The sequence below is a fragment of the Cynara cardunculus genome (genome assembly GCF_001531365.2).
Source record: "Cynara cardunculus var. scolymus isolate 2C chromosome LG 8, CcrdV1, whole genome shotgun sequence".
Taxonomy (NCBI): domain Eukaryota; kingdom Viridiplantae; phylum Streptophyta; class Magnoliopsida; order Asterales; family Asteraceae; genus Cynara; species Cynara cardunculus.
Window position 1 is genome coordinate 22,451,820 of NC_037535.1, and position 14,938 is coordinate 22,466,757.

The 14,938-nt window shown below is 36.3% G+C and overlaps 1 long non-coding RNA gene across 1 annotated transcript; it reads right to left on the reverse strand.

Moving 5' to 3' along the window:
* Window positions 1–3,129: 3,129 nt before the first annotated feature.
* On the reverse strand, window positions 3,130–4,289 carry LOC112517480. The gene is made up of 2 exons (XR_003069682.1): window positions 3,508–4,289; window positions 3,130–3,395 (listed from the first exon to the last, which is right to left on the reverse strand). It is a non-coding gene; the product is annotated as an uncharacterized LOC112517480 (long non-coding RNA).
* Between the last annotated feature and the right edge of the window lie 10,649 nt (window positions 4,290–14,938).

Here is a 14,938-nt window from a genome sequence, read left to right on the forward strand (position 1 = left end):
TTTACCAGGGGTACCAATTCGCGTTGAGTCAAACCAACCAACATGCATACGAATCGTACGAATTAAGTTGGTACCAACTGAAGTTGGGTGGTACTACCATACAAAGTATGTAAACTTGGTTGGTATGTGGTATGAGAAATCCTATACCACCAACAGCGGAGCACAAGCCTTATAACCATAGGGGAGGACCTAATCTCTTATATATTTTTAAAAACACAAAAAAGCTATAAGGTATTAAAACTTTAAACAAAACATTAATTGATTTGATAAAACTGTAAAACAAGACATTGAATTTGAATTGTGTCTTGTGGATCAAAAGGATATTCATAAATTTGAGAACGTGAACCAAGATCTCATTCTAGTACTAGGATCAATATCAATACTTTCTCTTTTGAGCTTTTTTAGAAGAGTTTTCAGCAAACAAAACATAGATGTAAAAGTACTATCTAAAATTGTTGTCTTTTCAAGATTTTGAGAAGAACTAACATGTTTTCTTTTGAAAAATGAATTGGAGTTTGATTTTTCATCTTAATCTACATATCAAATAAAACCAATAAATATTATCATTGGATAGTAGCCCAAACAGTCAGATAAATCAGCCCTAAAGTGAATATAATATTGAAATTCAAGAAACACATCATCCCTAAATAACTAGATCCATAAATTAAGAGCACCAAGCACATACAATGGATTCATTATAAATTTATAATTCATTAACATATTCCATTAACCAATCAAGCAAACAATTTTAAAGTAGTCATAGCATAATAGCATTAAATTTGGAATCTAATATCAATTAAAATCTCAAGCTAAATAACATCAAACTCAAGGTAGAGAGCCATTTAGATTTAGAGTAATGGAGTTGGATAGTGGATCCCCGGATTAAAAAGTGGAGTGGACCAAATAAAAACTACATCTAAAAAGTGGAAGTGGAATGAGATCGAAATTCGAAAGTGAAACTGCAGGGCCAAGTTGTTTTGTTTTGTTTTGTTTTTAACACTAATCAATCACATGGCTTTTAATAAGCCCACAAAAAAGCACCGTGCCCATGGCCCCCAAAGGCCCCTATGGACCTTCACCACTGAATACCACATTACTACCGTACCAAGTATGTAAACTAGGTTGGTATGTGGTATGAGAAATCCTATACCATGGTACTATCCTACTGCACCGACTTTATTAAGTATTTATTTCTTAATTATTAATTTTTATACTTAGTCTAATCAACTATTGAACATTGTTTGGTTTGTGTTTCTCACGAAACACGCCATTATTTGAATGTTTGTATTAGTTTTTGAAGTATTGACTACTTGATATTGTAACTCCAATTTTTGTTGTTTGACTATTGAACATTGTAACTTGGCATCAACTTTTGCAATGCTGGTACAAAACCAGTACCAACCGAGAAAATTTGGTGCCAAGTATAGTTGATTGGTACACAGTATAAGATTTTTCGTACCAATTACAGTTGGTTGTTTAATGTGTAAGAAATATAATTTGTAGTTCCCATAAGAACTTGCATTTGAGAATGTTCTTGAAATGCAATGCCACTTACAAAATAGGCATATATGGGAAATAGGCGTGTTAAACAGCTATTAACAAACCATCACCATGACATGAAAGAATTTAAAGAATGAGCAACGTTCAACATGTCACTTGTGCATACGTAAATAAGCAAACTAGTTCAATGAATCAACCAGATTTATCTTTTTTATTAATTGTAAACCATCAGCAGCATAACCAGAAAGGACAACCTATTTGCAATTAAATTATGGATAAAATGACATCTATGGTGCCCTTTCAGGTTCTCCAGGGTACATTAGATACCCATTCAACATCCCCAAAAATTTCCCATATTATAAATTAGATACAAGAAACAAACAAAATTGACATGGTTTCGTCATGAAATGGCTTGATTGAGGTGCCTAAAGCCAAAACAAAAATAGAAGTGGAAGCTACACATGTGCCAACTTGAAAGACATATGGGCCTGCAATTCATGATGACATGGAAAGTGAAATTTACCTGGATTTTGAGTTCTTTTTTGTACGAACCCTTCCTTTTTGGTCGACAAAGGTCCACTTCAGATACCAGCATAAGGCACACATCAACTTGTGCATGACTGACATTTTCATATTAAATCATATAAAAGAATTTAAGGGGGAACTTGCATTGAAAAAAATGAAGTGTGCTGGTAACCAGTATAAAGCACAAAACTGAGGGGGTGTTTGGTTGGTTTTCCGTTAAGTCCTTAATGGATAAAGCTATATGTGTGGATTAATTTGTTCGTATGGATTGGGAAGGTTTTTGTTTGGGAGGGGAAGGTTTGGAAAAAACTTGGCAATCTGCATAAAGCTCCCCCTAGAGGCTTATTGCATAAGTCACTTTCTATATCATTAAGCCACTTACCAAACAATCATGTATAGCTGACCGAATAAGTTGTGAGTTCCATTAAGCTCATCAAGCTGCCAACAAACATGCCCTGAGAAATGTTAAGTTAGGATGACCTTGTACCTGTGGCATGTCTAGGATCAGGTATAAGTATGCGTTTTCATCAAATATGTGATCCAACGACATTGGAGGAAAATAATGCAATATTTGAATTGACATCCACAGTCTTGAAGCATCTATTCCCAGCCTGCTAAATCCTATCAAAAGTAGAACATGTTAGTTGATGACGGGAAGTCATTAAAGGCCAAGCTAGTTATTTACATCAGTCAGAGTGGTAATCCTGACAAGCTTACAAAGGTTTTGTTATCTTGGCAGATATCACGTTCTTTGATGCTTCATGTGTGTATGTAACATAAGGATGAATACGGAAGAATATTAAGCAATTACAGAATGATATAAAACTCAAGGATACAAGAAATGAAGTCTTATCATATAGATCAGATTCTTGACCATTGGAATTAATAAGGGAAACCAAGATGATGATGATTTGCATGTGCCAACTTAGAAGTGGCACCCAATTGGATTCCTATTGGGGTGTATGAGTCCATTACAACAATCAAGCAGTAGAGATGCTAAAGTCCATTACAACTAATAACTATTTACCAAAACACAATATAGAAGGATAATTCTATTAACAATAAGGGAATAATTCTAAGAAATTATGGCGACAACAAATTAAAATCTCTGAGCAGATCGTCTACAAGCAACATTATGGCTAAGCAGAAATTTGAGGCAACCAACATACTGGTTGACATTGGTAATTGCATTACAAAAACCGCCCAAGTAACATGCAACATTTCACAAAGTTAATGCAATGCATTTGATCCATTCAGAGGGTTTTCAAGCCGCTCTTCATGGTGGTTCAGCTCTTCTCCTATTACACTGACACAAAAATCTGTCCGTCTCTAGACCTTATCCGAGGGCTTTACACACGAAGAGCTCATGCCTGTCAAAAGCATTACAGATTATGGTAAGATAGTTTGTGACTTCAAAACATATAAATGTCTACAGTACATGAAGTGAACTGCTTTGGGTGAAAAAGGTACACCAGTCCTTACCCACGAATCATAAAGCTTTTATCCTTGCCATCAACGACCCGAATTTAAGTTAGAAGATGCATTAAAACTGAGCAGATGGTTGCTAGAAATTGGAATGATTAATATGCAAGTACCCCTCAACATAAACAATTTTACACTTTTGAAGGTCTCCTTCAATCCTTCATCTTCCATTTTTTATCATTGGTCTTTCAAGGTTTGCAATTATTGTAGAATTTTATTCCATATATACCTTTATAAATTAGGTAAGCGGATAGCTAACATGCATCGCCATTGTAACAAAGTTCATTACTATTCTGATCATCCTAAAAGAGAGAAAAAGTTATTGGAAACAAAAAAGAGAAAAAGAAAGATAGAACTACTTATCTATAAAATTAACTTGACCAACACTCTGAAGGGGATTTAACATTATAGAATTTCCCTTGTAGTAGGGTCAAGATACCTACGTAGGCAAACTATCCTTGGGAATTCCACCATAGAAAATTGTGTCCCTTACTGGTACGAGGAACTTGTTACATGTCAGTAGCAGTTCGGGGTCCCCTGAACACAGTTGCACCTCAGACAAATGGGTTTGGCCCCACACTCTCTAAGCAATATGACCTATATAAGAGGTTTTATTAATATATAAGAGGCATGTTTAGAATATTGGTGGGAGATAGACTCGAGCAAACCGGCTGCAGAACATGCAAGCAACAGAACATTAACAACATTATACATGTCACTTGTGCATACGTGCACAAGCAACTAGTTCTACGAACCACCAAGATGTTTTTAGATTGTAAACAACATCAAATTGGGCTAACCTGAAATGGTGACCTATTTCTGATTATATTATGCATAAAGAGAGCATTGGTGGCCTTTCGACTTCTCCAGGGTCATCATAACCATTCAAAATGCAAAAAGGTTTCATATGCTATGATTAGAATAAAAATCCAAGTTGACTTGGTTCTGTCATTAATGGTTCAATCGAGGTGTCTTGAGCCAAAACAAAAGCAGATTTAGACCTACACGCGTGTCAAGACGAAAGATATCTTGGCCCTACAATTTATGATAACATGAACAGATCCCTCTTCTATTGTTATATTAGAAAATTAAAAAATGAACAAGAGAGCTTGTTGCTGACCAGAATAAGCCACAAAACTGAGAAATGTGGGGTAGGATGACCTTGTACTTGTGGCATGTCCAGAAACAGATACAAGTATATTTTAATACATGAAATATGTGGTCCAAGAACATGGTAGGAATATAACCTTCTAAAGCCCAGCTACTGTTACATCAAAAACAAAGTTTTACCACAACCTTTTGTCTGAAATCTGATAGTATCTAGTGCCATCCTGCATAATCAGATCAAGATCAGTGCTACATCAGCAAGTTCTAATAGCCAACCTCCCAAAGAATAAGATTGTCAGGTTGGATAACCCCTTGCCAAGCGTAAGCAAGAAAAAAAAAGCTAATCATATAAACCAGCTTCTTGATCATTTATAATCAACCAGGTAATCTTGTTGGTAAGAATTTTAATCCTGTGTATCGCAATTTTCAAGGGGAACCCATGGGCTTCATTTAGGGCTTTATGAGTCCACTACAACAGTCATGTAGTCAAAGATGTTGATCAACACATTTAAACAAAAAAATCAATAAGCTTGAGCTTTTTATACGACGGCTGCATGGCTCCATCTCCAACCACTTAGGCTGGTCAAATGATCCAAGGGTCCTGTCCACAGGAGGCTAAACCATTGCAGCGATGTGGAAGACAATTTGTGCCAGGCAAGAGTGAGAATGCAACCATGAAAAAACAAAGGTCATGCTAAAGTAATTTCTGTCAGAATTTACCTTAAAGATAAGTAAAAACATGAGCGAACATAACAATGGAGGCATACCTTAAAACTATTTCCGGAAACACAATATAGAAGGTTGATTTATAGGGGAATAATTCCAAGAAATTTTAGTGTTCACTAAATTAACCACATATCTTGTCTAGATGCAACCTCATGCGACACGGTTAAGTAGAAAGTCGATGCAACCTAGTAGCCTTCTCTTCATGTCTCCAACTTTCTTTAGCGTATCCAAGACCCAAGTACCCAACCCACTGACCAATGGTGCAAATTGCGAACACAGGCCACTCAAGTACCATGCAAATTATTGAATTGTTTGGGGTGAAAAGAGGGTATATCAAGGATGTACCCATGAATGATAAATCCTTTTAGATGTGCCATTTCCAATAACCCTTTTGAGACATGAGGGACTAAACCTAAAGAGATGGTTATAATCTAGAGGGTGAGAGTAAGATGGAACACTCCTTTTCCTGTGTCATAGACTTGCAACCATATCTGGTAGTGCAACTTCAAAAAATATCCTCATCCGGTAATAGAATGGAACTATCTGAAAACTCAAATAAACACTTGACATCAGGAAATGATGAACACATAAGTAAACTATGTACACCTTCATTCTAGACTTCCAAAAGGCAGAAAAAACAGATAATGAAGCCAATGTGCAGGGCTATACATGCAATGATTAGGGTCCAGTAGAAGTTTTATCATGCTTCATATGCCTCTACATACATACAGGCATGCACCATCTATATGTAAACAATCAGGTCAAGTTGATTACTAACAATACCAGCACCGAGCAGGTATCATGGAGAAGCTAATCACTATGAATTCACCTCTAGGCTGAGTTTGGTACATGGGACTGGATAGAATAGAAAAAAAAAACTCATTGTCCCACCTTTAGCGGGACATAGAACAGGGCAAAAACTCACTGTTCCATGTTTGACATGATATGGGACAAGAACAGGGACAAGGACTTGGATAGCCAGATAGGGTGGGACAAAGAAGGCTCTTTTTTGTTCCACCAAAATAGGTGGAACAAGATGGGACAAGGATGAGACAGAAACTAAAAGAATTGCTAATCTACTTCCATTTGGTATAATCCCATTTGGTCCTCCTTCACTACAACAACCTCCTTCACCACCTCCACAACCACCGTTGGCTACCGGCCACCACCGCCCATCATCGCCACCACTACCACCGTCAGCCACCTCCACCTCTACCATAACCAACCACCACCACTACTACCATCGACTACCACCACATCGGCCACAACTACCTCTACCACAACTGCTAACCAAAACCCTCCACCACCACTGCTAACCAAAACCCTCCACCATCTTCACATACTCCACAGTCACAGTCTGTTGCATAAGACATTTGTGTCAGGTAGGTGCGATGGTCGAAGTCTCATGCAACAGACTCTAGTCCCTGCAGTGGAACACACAACAATGGGTGTTCAAGCAAGGGAAGTACTCCCATGTCGGCAACGGTACCGGCATCCAAGATCTCCAGGTTTATAATGTGGCCGATATCAAGAGGCAGCCCGTTCTGGATACAGAAAAGTACACTGCCTACTACGGGGTCCACGTATGTATAGTGCTTGGATGGCTTCAAACTGGTCTTCACAAACATCATCCAGAAGGGTTGTGTCGTGATGAAATTCATTTCTCATGATGTCGTGAGATGTCCACCACTAGTCCCTATTCCGGCGGAGAACCCCTCTTATGACAGGACTCCGCTCCTCTAAATCCCCAACGCCTGGAATTACGGCTACACCGCAAATCATACCCGGAATTTGAAGTAAGGTTGAATGGTAGTAGGCATTGATGGCCTGGATTGTCAAGCGGATTGGACGCCTACGAACTACCGCCATGGAGAAGTCGTTAAAAATGCCTTGGTGCATACATGAATAAAATTCCCGCACCATTATGCCTAAAGCTTAACTGGTATATCTCTATTCAGGTTCTCACATTGGCGTTAACACTCCACCACCATCCGCTACAACAACCTCCATAGTGCCTCTGCTAATTCATAAGGATCTTCCAAACCAGATAAAGCATAGTTTTTTCTTTGTATGAATCGGGTTTTTTTAAACTACCATCAATTATATCAAATTTGTCATCAAATTTGGTTCTATTATATATCTATGTGTATGAAATTTGCGTTAAAAAACTTATAAATTAGATTAGTTATATATTTACTTAATTTCTGTCATTTACAACTATTATATGGTGTGTAAAATTATCAAACAAATTTTATAGGCAACTTGTCTAGTCATTTTCCTATCCAGCCCTAGTCGTACCAAACGTTAGACAGAAAACTTGTCTTGTCTAGTCCTATCCAATCATGTTTGCATACCAAACGCTTATATAGGGCTTAGCTTGTGTACACACGGATCATGATGAGGCTACAAATCCTAACTTATTTTCTTAATAGACAAGTTGTAGCAAATTATCATCATTTCTAGAATCATAAGATCAATCATGATGCAAGAAATGAAAAGAATTATGTGGATCCTAAATCGACAATCGTCCACCAGAAACCTAAATGCCAATCTATCTGAGTTTGACGACTCCCGGTTATGGACAGAGGCTACATCCACCATGGATTACCACTTTCAGGCGATTGATCCAGGAATCGTGGCGTCCACATTCAGTGATACAATCGGCATTAAATTGAACATTGACTAATGGTGTGATCGATATCTTATTCCGGTGAGTATTAAATCGACGACATGGTCAATGTTACCGCTCATTAATGGTATGATCGATCATCTTATTCCAATAAGTATTAAATCATCGACATGGTTAGAGTGTACGATAACTCTAACCATGTTGATGATTAATACTCATCGGAATAAGATGATCAATCACACCATTAATGGGTGGTTCAGTTCAATGCCGATTGTGTCATTGAATGTGGACGCCGCGATTCCTGGATCAATCACATAAGATTGGTAATTCATGGTGGATGCAGCCTCGGTCCATAACCGAGAGTCGTCAAACTCCGTCAGATTGGTGTTTACTGTTTAGGTTTCCGCCTTTCCAGTGGACGATTTAGGATCCACACAATTTTCTCCATTTCTTGCATCGCAATTGACCTTATGATTCTGGAAGTAATGGCAAAATACAGATAGAGGAAAGCAAAGAGGGCAAAGGCGGTTAATAGGAAGCAGTGTCCCCTGATTACCGTGGAGAAGTTGCCTAATTCATTTCCGATTGTGTAATTCTTTTTGTAAGGGTGTCCGGGCCAAAGCCCGACTAATCCCGGCAAATTTGGAGGCTAAACATGGCCCCACTTAAATGTCGCCAACACTCCCCTCCCAGAGCTCGAACTTGGGTTCATGACTATGCCATGCCCAAGCCTTTAACACTAGGCTGGAAGGTCTTTGACAAGTATGACTGTGTGTAATTCTTTCTAGATGAAGTTGAATAAAACATTGTTTGTTGAGTTCTCCGATGAGGTAAAGTAATTACGCCATCTAGCGCCATAATTTTATGCAATTTGGGAGTTCAACTACCAAGCGACCGCACAATCTGCACCAACTTTAGTTCAAGACGATCAATTTTTGAAATGGAGAAGGTCTAGAAAATAAAATAAGATTTAGGTTGAGAAATGAGTAATGGAATCAGCAGAATGAAGATGAGTAACCAGTAGATATAATTCAAAATTTTAAGTGATAGTATGAGTGTATTTTTGGAATTGTTCCCTCTGTATCAAAGTAAGTGCCACAAATCTTTTTAGTTTGTCCAAAATAAATGTCCACTTTCAAAAGTAAGTCTACTTTTTGATTCTACCCGCACAGACAGGTGTTACAAAGGAGCTAATCACTAGAAATTGACATATGGGGCTCAGCTTGGCAATTTGAAATCCTTGTTTTCATTCAAAAAAAGTAAGTAGCAAACACAAGTCCATCCACTATAAGATGACATTCCACAATCTAATATCATCTCATATAATCTTGTTTAATGTACATAAAATCAGTAATACATGCAGATACTCCAAATTTTTAATTTACGGAGATAAGACTTCAACATTCAATACCAGCTTGGTTCAAATGAGAAGAGAAGGTACACAAGAGACTCAAAGATCCTATCAGATCAATCAAAGTGGGTAATAAAAGAAATAGCTCGCCTTTAATACTTGCAAGTCATATCTTACATCATGGAAAATATATTCCATTGTTGATGGCAGCTAGTTAGTTCTTTCGTTGCACTTGATTTAAAGCAAATGTTGTTGCTTTTTATTTTTCTGGTCGAGGGGAAAAAACAAAAATTGTGAAACCACTCCACTACTTTGAACTCACGTTACAAGCAAGAGTTAGCATGGCTTGGTATATCACCTTGGATGATCTTTTCTCTGGCATTGTCAGATAAAGAAGTTTCTCCTGGTGTTGATTTGCTAGTATGCTTTTGAAGGCTAATGGTGGTTATCCTTAAATATAGTTCCTAAAATTCTCTCTAACACTGCAAATCACATTTAACTGAAAGCTAAAGATCACAAAGGACACACAACAGGCCACAGATGGAACACCTCTTGTATATGTCTATGGTGGAATCATTCAACTTCGGCAAGGATCGCGTTCCTATAAATAAACCTTTTAGACCAAGTTCAAAGCTTTTTCCAACAACAAAAAAGCTTCACCAAACAGAATGAATTTTAGTCTCTGCAAAACTAGAGAGAATTTTTGAAAGAAGATGAATGTCAAGTTTGATCAATTGTTGAGAGCAACAGAGCTCCAACACCACCAGGACATCCCAAATAAGTGAACGACACCCTTATGAGGGAATCAGAAAGCCTTGGGTGTTGAGACCAACGAAAGTTAAGGCAAAAAATTTATTGCAGAGAATGGTACGAGTAAGAATAGAGATGAGATGGAAGCTGAAACGAACATGGTTGTTGAAGACACAAACAACTTCTTTACAGACAATTTTTCTTCCCAACTTTTCCTTTCTAAAGTTCCCATTTTTCTACAAAAGTTGTTCCTAGCTTCAGCAACAATGAGGCATGGCTTCCAAATTTGAGTGATGCTATTTTGTTAGATGCAATGGCAATGGAAGTTGGAGAAGAAATAGAGATCGGTAACCAAGGCTCAAAGAAGAATCTTCTTGTGGAAGGTGAAGGTCGGGATACTCTTGAAGATGGCAATGGGATCAAAGTTTATTATGCTAGAACATTGATTGAGTCATGATAAGAGAACTCCGTTCAAGTTCACTCAAGGCCAATATGATAGAACATCGATTTTGAGTCTTGATAAAAGAATTCCTTTCAAGTTCACTCATGACCAAAGTTGAGTAATTAATGGATGGGATCCATTATTCAAGTCGATGAAGAAAGGTGAAAATGTACTTTTGCCATCTCTCACTCTCTGACTTCTCTCTAAATATCTACAAAAAATGGCATCTAGTTCCGGCGACAATAGAGCAAAGAAGGACCTGTTTTCAAGCGACGATGGTGAGACTATCCGGAGTTCGAGTAAAAGGACAATTCGAATGGGTGATGCTCCTGTGAATTTGGAGACAACAACTGCAAAAAATTAGTGGGTCATCTAAACTGCTGATTCGCTTTTTGATCAAGATTAGTGATTCACGAATCAAAGAAAAAACTTTAAGACAACTCTCAAGTCTCAACTAACATGGATGGAGATGTAATGGAACACTTGATGTCCTTAACGAGGAAGATCGTGAACCAAGGGCCTCAAAATAGAAAGTTATGTTGCCATATGAGAAGTACATAAAGGCTTCCATCATCAAAACTTAAAACAAGATAATGTACTACGAGTATGATGCCTAGGCCATCAATCAAATGAAAACTGAAATTTAGATTTTGCATATGTTTGATTCTTTTGTTTCTTACTTTTGTTCAATAAGTAGCCGGTTGGATGTAAGAAAGTGAATTATTACTAAGAGGCTGTTTGGTTGGCTTTCCATCAAGTCCAGTACGGATAAAGTTGTTTGTGCATATTAATCTGTCTGTATAGGTTCAGAAGGTTTTTGTTAGGAGAGTTTTTTCATAGACGGAGTGAGAGTGTTTTTTTTAATTTGGAGGGGCAGGTTTGGAAAAAACTTGGCTTTATGCATAAAAGCCTCAATAGAAACTTACTAAATAAGTTAACTTCTATCATTAAGCCTCTACCAAACAGCCATTTATAGCTGACCAAATAAGTTGGGAGCCTCTTTCAGCTCATTAAGCTGCTAGCAAACAGATCCAATTTCTCTCTAGTCTATCTCACTCTATGACTCTATTCTAGAACATAACACCCTAGAGAAGAAGAAGAAGAAGGCTTGTCATCATCTTCCCCAATTTCTTCCTGCATTTTGTTGTCAAAACCAAATAGTGTCCCGTGTCCCTATCAAGAAACAAAAAGGGGTCCGACAGGACCATTTCTTACATCGAAAATCTACCTTTGTAATCCTATTTTCTAGCTTCATGTAGCTTGATTGATAATGACATGCCCTTTTGCCAATTTGAAACAGTTAAAATAACCGCATAGACATGGTTAAAAAGTGGTGCAATGCCATCTTTTCATCCGAAAGATGCATCCTCTTGTTGTTTTGTAATATAATCGGTGTCTTGAACAAAATAGCACACTAACGAACTGGCAATGAAGAATAAGAAGAGAAGTTCAAGAAAACCTCATGACCACCATAACGGCTTTGATTGTCAGCGAATCCAGCATTGCTGTCATCTTCACCGGCTACTTGCGTTCGACTAGCAGGTTTCTGGAACACAGTTTTATTAGGGTTTTGGAATTCGTATGTTCATGAATTTCCTTTTGCTGAATTAAGGGGTCTTCCAAAATCTTTGGAGAAACGAGCCCAACATTTATCAATGAAATGAACAGGGCTATTTCAATATTTTTGAAGTTTCTTACCCCATGTTTATTAAAAAAAATTATAAATTAAAATAAAACAATATTTTAAGATTGACACTTTTTACTTAAATATAATTAATTATTAAATTAGTTAATGCAATCTTTAATCTGCGGATATAAATGATGCGAGTCAAACTCGAGTATCACTGTACTCGACTTGAACTTGAAACCCAATTTCCAAGTTTGAACTCGACTTGAAAACTCGCAATTAGTAAAAATTAAAGCTCGATTCGAACTCGATAACTATTTCTCAAGTTCGAACTAAGCTCGAAACAATCTCAAACCAAGCTCCCCGTTGAAATTTATGAAATTTATAAGGTTTTTCTCTTATAAATTTTAAAACTTAAAAGTGTTTTCTTAGTTTTTATAAAACTAAAGAGATCGACTTCAAACTTCATCGTCAAAAAGACAAAGTTATAATTTCCATTCACATCTCTCTCTTTTTATAACATATTTTCTCCCTTTTTTTACCATCTATCTTTCAATGTGGAATAATTTCACTAACTTTTCTTATAGTTTTTCTTTGTCTTTTTTAATTATGATTTTAATAAAAATAATAATTGATTAATTTTTATAATTAAAAAATGCATAATTCTGTTTAAATATCTAAAAGTATAAGACATTTTTATGATTTATATTTTACAAATTTTATCATAAAAACTTATTATATTTTAAAACTAATTACATATAAAATAATCGAGCATCTCACGAGCTTGAGTTCGAGCCAAGTCTATTCGAGTCGAATGTTGACCGAGTCGATCTTGAGTAGCTTGTGAGTTGTCTCGTATCATTTACACCTCTACTTCAATCAATTCTCTTATAATCACCTCCGATTTGTCTTTAAATCGAAAAGATTGGCATATATGAATTTATCAATTGTTGTTTTTGAAAAACTCTATCTCGATCAGATGGTCGAATTCTTCCTCAACTCTCAACTTTTTTACATGTTTTCTAAAAAGTTACAGTGCTATGAATAAAGGTACTTCATATCACGATGAATGAAAACAACAAAATTACAGGTAAGACTGCTCGTCAAACCTGAAAGGAAGAAACAAAGAACACGAAAGATGAAAGATTATTAAACAAGATCGTTCTTGATGATTCGGTCATAAAATTAGTTATTGGGGAATTAAGATGAATGAAACTAGCAGGTTATGAGAGGTCAACGTCAAATTAGAGATTTCAGATTCTAAGGAGAAGCGGGTGTATATTTACGGTCGTAATTAGGACTGAAGAATCATCAAATTTTACATAAGAGATAAGGAAGTAGGGAAATCAACTAAAACTGTTAAACCTTCATTTTTTTGCTTAAATGGGCTAAAATAAGACGGAAAAGGCCAAAGGAAGAGCTAAAATGTAGGCTAAATCTCAAATAGGTGAAGGATTGTGCGACAAGTGTAAGAAAATATATGAACTTTTGATCATTTTTAATCTCATGACCACCTATGAATTGTGTTTTAGAAGAGATATGATCCAGATGCATATCGATGTACCTCATTAATGTTGACATTCAATTAGGATTGATCCAGATGTGGAGATCTCTTCTTACGTTTCTTAATATAACATTATTTCTCGCAGTAACTCAACTCATCCCATATATATATATATAGAGAGAGAGGGAGAGAGAGAGAGAGAGAGAGAGGGAGGGAGGTTCAGGGAAATACCTCAAAGAAAATGAAAAATGAAGAACACTTTGATAAACGTTCATTTAAATTGTATGCACATGTGCATACCAGACAAATTGCTTACAACTTGCCTGTATGTATATATGCATACGGTCCAAGTTATCAGAATGTTTCTTAATTTTTTTTATTTTTTTTGAGTTTTTCCCCTGAATTTGGCCTTATATGTATGAGATTTATTTTGCAAACCATCCATTTCATACAAAACTTACAAATTAATCACATCCATTCATTTTTTTTTTAATGAAAGACCAAGATTAAAACAAACTAGATAAGTAAAGAAAAAAATCATATTGGAGGCATGGAGGGGGGAAACGAATTAGAGTTGTTATACATATGAACCTGATGCAATCATATATGATATATGAACTTGTTTCATTACAGCTGTTAAACATATGAACTTGTTTAATTACAAACTGTTATACAATTCATATAAATATAAACTTGTTTCATTACAACTGTTATACATATGAACCTAATGCAATCATACATGACCCTGTTTATTTGAACAGTTTGAGTATGTTTAATTGGAAATTAGTGGCAACTTATTTAAACGAAATTATTCTACATTTCTTAAATATATGACGAATTTTTTTTTTTCAAAAAAATTAATGGATACCTCAGTTAAATATTTGCTAATATTGTGCTAATCAATATAGGGTTGGGTTCATGTGAGACCAGACTGTTTTCGTGAAACCACATTTTTACACTTGAAACTTCATAGCAAAAACACTGTGAAAGTTTAAAAAAGTCGAACCTTCACAGCAAAAACACTGTAAAGGTTTAAAAAAGTCAAACATTCACAGCAAAAACACTGTGAAGGTTTAAAAAAGTCGAACCTTCACAGCAAAAACACTGCGAAGGTTTAAAAAAGTCAAACCTTCACAGCAAAAACATTGTGAAGATTTAAAAAAGTCGAACCTTCACAGCAAAAATGCCATGAAGGTTTAAAAAAGTCGAACCTTCACAGCAAAAACACTGTGAAGGTTACCTTCACAGCATTTTGCTGTGAAGTTTCAAATGTAAAAAGCTGGTCTCACAAAAAC